Source organism: Rutidosis leptorrhynchoides, chromosome 6, assembly GCF_046630445.1.
Source record: "Rutidosis leptorrhynchoides isolate AG116_Rl617_1_P2 chromosome 6, CSIRO_AGI_Rlap_v1, whole genome shotgun sequence".
Taxonomy (NCBI): Eukaryota; Viridiplantae; Streptophyta; class Magnoliopsida; order Asterales; family Asteraceae; genus Rutidosis; species Rutidosis leptorrhynchoides.
In genome coordinates, this window is record NC_092338.1 from 89,662,477 (window position 1) to 89,672,770 (window position 10,294).

Sequence of the window (10,294 nt, forward strand, 5' to 3'; positions counted from 1 at the left end):
TTCGAAGAGTGTACAGTGTAACTTACTAATGTGAAAACTAAATATTCCTCGGGTATTACCTACCCGTTAAAATATTTTCACCATTAACAGTTTGTATAAAAGAATTTTTAATTACAATCTTTATGAAAATATACTTGCATATATATATATTCTTCAGATGTAATCATGGATTTAATGAGTTAATATGATATTAATCTCATTTGCTTTTCGGTTTGAGCTAGAATAAGTAATCTCTAAAACTATTAGAAATCACATATTCTTCACAGAATATTAATGAAGTTATGGATCAATACTTCATCGTTAATTATTAGGAATCACATATTCTTCGCCGAATATTAATGAAGTTATGGATCAATACTTCATCGTTCATTGTTGTTGGTACTCCTTGGTATCTATGGTGCGTATGATGTTGATGTTCGAGATACATATTGTGATGTTGAGGTGTGTGATGCAGATGTGGTTGTTGGTGGTACTGGTGTTGTTGGTATTGATGTTGCTGAAGCTGGTAAGTTTTGCACCAAGTTTTCCAAATTGATTACTCGAGCGTGAAGCTCGTTGACTTCTTCCATTATTCCGGGATGATTGTCGGTCGGAATGAGCGGATGAATAAGGTTTAGAATTTTTGATAGAATATAATCGTGGCGAGATATTCGGGAAATGAGAGAGAAAATAGTATCACAAACATGTTCGCCGGTAAGTGCTTCAGGTTCTTCGCCAAGAGGTGAATTCGGTTGATGGAAAGGATCACCTTCTTCTCATCTCCATCGATTTAGTAGACTACAAACCCATCTGATGAATTCATGATGACTGATTGGTTGACCCGTTTTGGTCCCACTTTTTCGGAGCTCGAGTGGAATCTATATCGGAATAGCTGTCGGAATCTGAGGGACCTGAAATAGTGGTGAGTTCCATTTCTTACGATTAAATAAAGGATTTTTCGATATGAAATGATTTTCGGATGTCGGATGATATTCTACTTACATAGGATACCTATACATAGTAAAGAATATCCCGTAGATTACGGAGGAATTTAAGGAAACATTTCAGACAAATTTAATATGATGGAATATGAATTTGTCTGTACACCGTCTATGCAATAATTTCAATAAGACGTGTAGAGACTAAAAATGGTAGCTCGATATTTTTCGACAAAGAATGATAAGCAAAACTTTTAACATGCAGACCAGGTTCAAGTCTAGACTCATTAATATAACCTAACAATTACTAGGTTGAAGTCCAGACTCACTAATGCATCTTAACAACTACTTGTTAGACACACTAATGCAAGACCTGGTTCACTACGACCACCGCTCTGATACCACATGTCGTACCCCGTCCAAAATCTTCCTGAAAGAATACAATAACATCTGGTACCATCACGATGAACTGACTTCTATATGTCATAAACGACTCCATGTAATATCTTTAACATGAGCAAATGCACAGCGGAAGATTTCTTTCATACCTGAGAATAAACATGTTTAAAAGTGTCAACCAAAATGTTGGTGAGTTCATTAGTTTTTTTTTCAAGCATTTCCATAATTTTAATAGACCACAATATTTTCATATTTCCATTTCTTATAATTAGCATGCATGCATATAGTTCATTCATATGGTGAACACCTGGTAACCGACATTAACTAGATGCATATAAGAATATCCCCTATCATTCCGGGACATCCATCGGACATGATAAAATAACATCGAAGTACTAAAGCATCTGCTACAACGGATGGGGTTCGTTAGGCCCGATAGATCTATCTTTAGGATTCGCGTCAATTAGTAGATCGGTTTACTAATTCTTAGGTTACCAAGCAAAATGGGCATATTCGGCTTCGATCATTCACGCATATGATGTAGTTTTAATTAGTTGTGTCTATTTCGTAAAACATTTATAAAAGTAGCGCATGTATTCTCAGTCCCAAAAATATATATATAAAGGGAGCAAATGAAACTCGTCATACTGTATTTTGTAGTAAAAATACATATGACGTCATTTAACAAGTGTAGGGTTGACCTCGGATTCACGAACATATATCATTCATATATTAATATGTATAATATTAATCAATTAAATTTATAATGTATTAAGATTAATTTTTACATATATAATCATATTACTATCTATATTGTATAATATATTTATATAATATGTATCACTTGATAAAAATAATATTTTGTTTAAAAATATAAAACTATGTAATAATAGTATAGATATGTAATAATTATATTTGAGATAAATAATATTTGTTGTAATAATAATAATAATAATAATAATAATAATAATAATAATAATAATAATAATAATAATAAATTTAATAAAAATGATAATTTTATATCCAATGATAATTTTACTAAAAATGATAACTTTAATAAAATTGATAATTTTTTAAAATTAAAATAAAAAATAATTTTAATGATAATACTAATAATAAAATGTTACTACGTATATGTTAATACCTATATTAATAATAATAATAATAATAATAATAATAATAATAATAATAATAATAATAATAATAATAATAATAATAATAATAATAATAATAATAATAATAATAATAATAATAAGTAAACTACCTCAAAGAATTAGCCCTTAAAAAAAATATGTCCAAGTCCGGGTTTGAACCCGCGACGTCCCGCTAACCCGATAATCCCTAACCAACTGCTCTGCTCGATCCTTCTTGTTAGTATTTGTATCATAAATATACTTAAACCGTAATTAACTATCTTCTTCTTCATAAATTCGATTGACCAGAACCAAACACCTTTTTAATCACCTCGTTTATCATTATCATATATTATCGTTTGTATCATAATTATTCACATCATTAACACATCATCATCTCAACAACCTCGTTCATCATCATCTAAATCCTATTATCTATGTATCATTAACATCTCCCGTTACATCAACGCTATCATACGAGTAATATTATTTTATCATCACAATCTTCATACTTGTTCCACTTGTAACCAACTCGACCCAACAGGGATTTCTTGGCCCAATTCATAAACAGAAAATGGCAACAGCCCAACCGCAAATAGTGTTGCTGGATTCTCGACCCATTGAACATAACCTACGGCCCAACAGTTAGTTTATTAAATCCCACCTCAAAGCCCAACCTTTTAACTTGTTAAGATTGTCGTCTGTTTTAATGAAAGAAGGGAAAGAAAAAAAAATTATAGGATCCGATGTAGAGAATAAAACGTTTCCTATTAACCTCCATCATATTTCATCATCATCGAACTTCCTTCATCCCATAAACCCGCAGGTCATCTCATCGTCATAGCTCATCACCATCACCGTCTATCTTCATTAAGTAAAAAAAAATTGACATAATCCCCTATTTCAATCTGTCGGCCAAGAGATGTATACTTTATCCCACATGCATACTTTATTCATCCACCTTCTTATTTCTTTAATTCTTACGGTCCCTTCCTAGTTAACTACTTTCCCACTTGTTTAATTAAAAACTCGCTATATACTTGAATCCTATAACTAATTTGCCAAAGTGGATTGTTCAAGATTTGGAGTTTGTCCCACAAACATATTCTAGTCGACCACTATTATTATCAATTATCGACTAACCTTTTCCTTAGTCCACTAGTATCTTAATTATTAGTCCACTTGCAAAAGAAGAAGTAAACAATTCCTAAGCTTTAGCCATTGTCGACCAAATGGATTCAAATTGTCCCACAAGAACCACTTAAGTCAGAAAGTTATAAAGCTTTTTATAAAGAATCTTATTATATACAATATGACCACTTTATCTTGCAACCTCTCATAATATGTATATATAAATTCGTTACCTATATCATCTATTCTTCTTGTATTCACGAAAAGCAGGAGAGTAATTAGCAGCACCATGGATGGGGTTTGTGGTTCGAACAAAAACAGATGTAGACCGAAGAATAGCAGCAACAATTGTGACGAGTTTAAGTGGTGGTGATTTGTACTCGTTGCAAACTAAAAACAGAAGGGGAGCAATAGCAACGAATGATGATTGCTTTATGTGGGTTTTGCTCGTTCGAATAGCAACATTTTATTGATGGTTCTCAACAGTTAGTAATAGAAAGACTGAAGTATCAATAATATTTGATGGGTGCAAGAAAATGATGAATATGGTGGTGTTTAAATGGTGATCAAAGATGGTGGTTGTAATGGTTATCAAGGTGATAATTGGTGGTGAGTTGGTTGCTCTAGGGTGGCGGTTTGGGTGATCAAATGTTGTGGTATTCGACAAGTAGAAACAAAAACAATATAGATGATGGTGATAAGTTTGTGTTGGTGATGGTTGTTTGTTGAAGGTTCATTACTAGTAAGGTGTTGGTTGTGAACCACGGTGGTATTTAGTAGTTTAAAGATGATGTTCAAATGGATAGGTGGTGGCATGATTGTTGGAACGTTCTTGGTTACACGATGGTGAGATTAACATTGGTTGTTCTTGATGTGCTCGATGATGTTCATGGGTGGTCATCGGTCGTGGTGGCGTGTGAAACCACAAAAGAAACGGCCATATCAATATAGTAGTAGTAGGGAGGTTGCAGTTCATTTTGGTGTTTGGTGTCGTAGTTGTCGATGAGTAATCAGGCACGAGAACTAGTAGAAATAATGGTAGCTAGCAGTACACTTAAATGAATTTTTGATTGGGGTTGATGAAGGTAATAATGAAAGAATGTTGATGATGCTCGTTTTAACTTTGTGGGTTTTTTTTTGTTTTTCTTAGCAGATGTGAGTACACAATAGATATATGATAAAGATATGCATAATCGAATAATTAGGACAGCAATTTGATTTGATCTAGTTTGTAAAGTTATGATGGTGGTCGACAGGTAATTGACAGAGAAAAAGTTTGAAAAAAAAATAAAGAAATATAAATGAATAAAGATCAGATGGTAGTTGCTAACTGATTTCATTTTTATCCTTTGTTTGGATTCAATTTTGTTGGCAGAAAACAAAAGCAATTACAGTGATTGTACTGATTTTGATTCTGTGATTTTACTAATCCGTAATATTTAACCTAATTAAATAATTATAATATATAAATTGTTGATTTCCAATTTACCCTACGTGTTTATATATTCTATATAATATTAATAATTTTTAATATGATTAAATAATAATAATTCAGTTTATAATATTATAAATAATAAAAATACTAATAATATTAATGCTAATAATGTTAAGAATCAAAATAATACTAATAGTAAAAATGATATCAATTTTTAATAGTATTTAATAATAATAATAAAAATAACAAGAATAATGATATTAATAACAATAAGGTTATTATGACAATTATATCCTTAACTTGTATTTACATTTAATATATACAAATTTTTCATTATGTAATATTTAATAATTATATACATATGGTGACTTTTATTGAGTAATAAACTTTTATGTAAATATTACAATATACATATTTATTTATACACAATTGTTCGTGAATCATCGAGCACAGTCAAAGGATACTTGATTACATGAATATAGTTCAAAGTTTTTGAGACTCCAACATTACAGACTCTGCTTATCGTGTCGAAATCATATTAAGATTAAGTTTAAATTTGGTCGGAAATTTTCGGGTCGTCACAACACTCGCACAAAAGCTTAGTGGATAACTGTTAGTTTTCTAAACACTAACATGCACAACATCCTACATTCACTTAGCTCCCATCCCACGGACATGTTTGACTTAACTCGGGGTTTAGGAACAATTACGCGCACGTACTTGCTGCTAAACCACGCTCTGATACCAAGTTGTAACACCCTGATTTTTTTTTTTTAAACACAGCGGAAGTAAATATTTAATTACCAAAGTAACCTTAGTTAATGTTTACATAACATTATTTACAAACCAACTTTATACAACAACGGTGTTACGTGAAAACATAATTAAATAAGAAAATATCAGAGTCAACGCATAGTCAAACATGTCTTCAACCCGTCCGCAACACCCGTCCTAACAAGCAGTACCTAAACCTGCAAGGGGTGAAAATGTGGGGGAATTAGCACAATTGCTAAGTGTATGGATACTATCTAATAGACCAAGCATAAGCAACTGAACATCCAAGGGGTCACAACTATGCTAACGTCCTGAACTAACATACAACAACAACTAACAATATGAGGATCGGCGGCTTGTACGAGCACACGACTTAGTTGATCAAGCTACAGTCTACCGATAGTCCGCTTTACTGATTCCACTACATAATCGTCCAGACTCAACACATGCATCCTTCTATGCTATACTGAACAATCAGTAACATCATGACCCGACCAGGCTACCACAATCGACCTCACATCAACCCTACATTGCCGCCTCGGTGGGTTCCCAACCTTGCCGCCTCGGTTGGTGTCCAACTAATAGTGTGCACATAAGATCACAGATAAACTGTCATGCAATCATCCTAACTAGCATGGCAATATCTAACTACGCATGGTAATCATACTGAACATAAACATAATATAAAGAGTCTGAACAAGTAGCGTGTCAGCTACTTAATACTCTATCCAGAGATAGACCCACTCACCGAATACCAGCAACTAGCTCAGATAATCTATCACTGAGCGGCTTTCTTATCCTTATCACCTGAACATAAGGCAAATCAAGTTAGTTTCTGTCTGTTAACACAAAACAGCACAGTACAGTAAATCAGTCACAAAAAGCGCCGCTAAAAGTTCACCTAACACTTATACATTTTCAGAATTTACATTCTGACACTACAAGAAAAATGCTCCTATAGGACCTTTTTTCTGGGACCTAGTAAAATATGGTCCTAAATGCTACTTACATATGACCAAACAATATTTAGGTCCTTTTATGACATACGCTTTTAGAGTATGGTCCTATTATGAGGTATGCTTTTAGAGTAGGGTCCTATTATGAGATACGCTTTTAAAGTATGTCTCATAATCATATAGTTTCATAAGACACTTAAAAATTTGATCCTAATAGAGGATCTTATAAGACATTTGTTTATTAGAGTCTCATTATGTATTTATATAATAGGACACTTAATATGAACGTCATATTAAATATATTTTTAGAGGCCAATTATTTCCGAGAGTCTAATTAAACTGTAACATGTTAGGACTTTTGGTACTTATGTCCTGTAAATTTAGGTTATTAGGACACATTATATGACGGTCATATGAAATGTACCTTTATAGGACATTTATTTTTGTGAGTCGTGTAATAGTAGAACATAATAGGACTTAATATGACTGATTTATTTTTTTGTGTCCTAATTGTCATATGATTTCATAGGACACTTTAAGTGTGAACCATAAGATAGTACTTCATAAGACTTTTAACGACATAGTGTCGTATTATATGTTAATTTAATAGAACACTTTATATAAAAGTCATATAAGATAAACTCTCATAGGACATTTATTTTTCATAGTCATATTATAACATAAGCTAACAGGACATGCGATATTTATGTTGTATCATTGTAAAATTTTAAGACACTTTAATTATTTAATATTACAGAGGAGTTTTTGGGGTCCTAAGTATCATATGATTTCATAGGATACTTTAATTGTGAATCATCAAATGGAACTTTATAAGACATATAACGATTTAGTGTCTAATTATGTGTTAATTTAATAAGACACTTTATAAAAAAGACATATGAAATAAACTATCATAGGACATTTATTTTTCATAGTCGTATTACATCATAAGATAATAGGACATGTGAAATATATGTCGTATCATTAAAAGTTTTTTAGGACACTTTGATTCTTTAGTTTGACGGATGAGTTGTTGGGGTCCTAAATATCATATTATTTCATACGACACTTTAATTGTGAATCATAAAATGGAACTTTATAAGACATTTAACGGTTTAATATCTCATTATGTGTTTATTTAATAGGACACTTTTTAAAATAGTCATATAAAATAAATTATCATAGGACATTTAATTGTCATAGTCGTATTATATCATCAGCTAATAGGAGATTTGATATTTATGTCGTATGTAACAGACTGGAACCTGGGCTAGTTGTAAGTGGACTATTTTGCCCTTAGAATTTTATTATGTGTTTTATATGCTTTTATTTTAATTATGTGAATAGTGTTATTTTATTATTTAGTTAAGACCAGTTTGTGACAAGGGTCACAGAACAGGTTTGTTTATTTAATTTGGACTCCGTTAGGGCCGCCTAACGAGGTACGAAAGATTTTAGATAACTTATAAATACCCGTGTGTTGAGGGGTATGGGTTTTAACCCAATTAAGTGACTAGAGAGCTGTGGTTCAGCTCATTTTTCTCCATCTCTCTAAATTCCCAAATTACATCACGTACCTAACTTCTTTTTCCTCTTGAACCCTAATTCACTAAATCTCGATTTGAAGTCTAATTTGTGTTAGAAATCGATTCTTTGTGTTTTACTGATTCAAACAAGGTAAGTCATGAGTTTTCATGCTTGAATTTGTGTAAAAATGGAGTTTTTGTGCTAGGTTTTACAAAAGTGTGATTTTGGGTCAAAATTGCTTAATTTGTTGTTGTTTTGATGTAATGTTTGTGGGTTTATGTCCCAAAAGGTTTTATAAACAAGATGTGATGAGTTTTGAGGTTTAAAACGAGTATATGGTCGAGATTTGGTGATTTTTGGCTCAAACCCGTCATTTTTCCAATTTTCAACAGCTCAAGAACACACTCGGTCGAGTGTCTTTTGGAAGTGGGTCGTGTGTGTACACACTCGGTCGAGTGTCTTTTGAAGTGGGCCGTGTGTCTACACACTCAGTAGTGTGTCTTTTGAAAAGACAGTCGGTCGAGTGTCTCTAATCATTCAGCCGTGTGTCTACACACTCGGTCGAGTGTCTATGACACACACTACCGAGTTGGGTAGTGTGTCTTTTCAGCAATTTGAGAAATTTGTTTTGATCATAACTTTCAAACCGTAACTCCGTTTTTGATGAATCAAATATTGTTGGAATCGTATTTAAGAGTACTTTTCAATGATTAACTTATAAGAAGATGTATCAAACTATTTTTGGGGAGGGAAAATAGGTTTTGGCGTGCGTGTCCCGTTTTCCACGTACTTGTTTGACAATAGTGAATGGAGTTACGTTGTGGACTTGTGAAATGATGTTATGACCTAGTTTATAGTATGATTTGGTTATAATATTGATTGAGATATGTATATTGACTTCGTTTGTGTTGTTCTCAGGTGATAAGAACAAGGAAGAAGCTCAGAAGTAAGATAACTGAGCTGTAGCTGGTAATCGGTGAGTGGGTCTATCTTCGGATAGAGTTTAAGTAGCATATCATGCTACTGTAGTTGAATCTTTTACCATGCATAGTGTAGAGATTGCCCTGTTAGAATAATATAGTATGCCTGATGTTGTGTGTAAATTATGTGTACACTGTGTGAATGGCACCAGTCGGGCCTAGGGAGACTGGGGACTCGAGACCGTGCCTAGGAGAGGTTAGAATCCGTATGAGGTCAACCGTGCCTAGGGGAGGTTGGATCCATAGGCTACTGATTGTGGAGTATAGTGTGAACGATGCATCCCCTGCATCTGGATAACTATACTGTGAATTGAGTAGCAGGGATTATCGGTAGACTCAGGCCCGATCAGCTGAGAGTCGTGTGCTCGTACAAGCTGTCGATCCTCGTATTGTCTTATTGTATGCTAGTTGGTAGTTAGTATGTGTTGTTGTTAGTATATAGCTTGTGTGTAGCTTAAGCTATATTTGTTAGATAGATTCCATTCACTTAGCGTTATGCTAATCCCCCACATTTCCACCCTTGCAGGTTTAGGTACTGCTAGTTTGGACGGGTGCTAGTATTGAAGACATGTTTGACGTGTGAACTCTGATGTGGACTTTTGTAACATGTATTTTGTAATAAGTAACACCGTCGTGTAAACTTAAACTTAATTATGTGGATTTCTGCTGTGATGTATTAAATGTTGTGATTTTAATATAAAAAGTCTTCCGTTGTGTTTAAAAAAAAATAAAAAAAAAATGGCATGTGTTACATCGTATCATTTTAAATTTTTAGGACACTTTGATTCTTTAATGTGACGAATGAGTTGTTGGGGTCCTAATTATCATATGATCTCATAGGACACTTTAATTGTGAATCATAACATGAAACTGTATAAGACATTTAACGGTTTAGAATATGACAACTGATTTTTGGGTCCCTTTATGCCTTACGCTTATAAATCTGTGTCTTAAAAGACTGTTTAATATGACACATAATTTGTTGGGGTCATATTATTCAATATTTTTATAGGATAATTAGAAGGTGAGTCGCATGGTATCA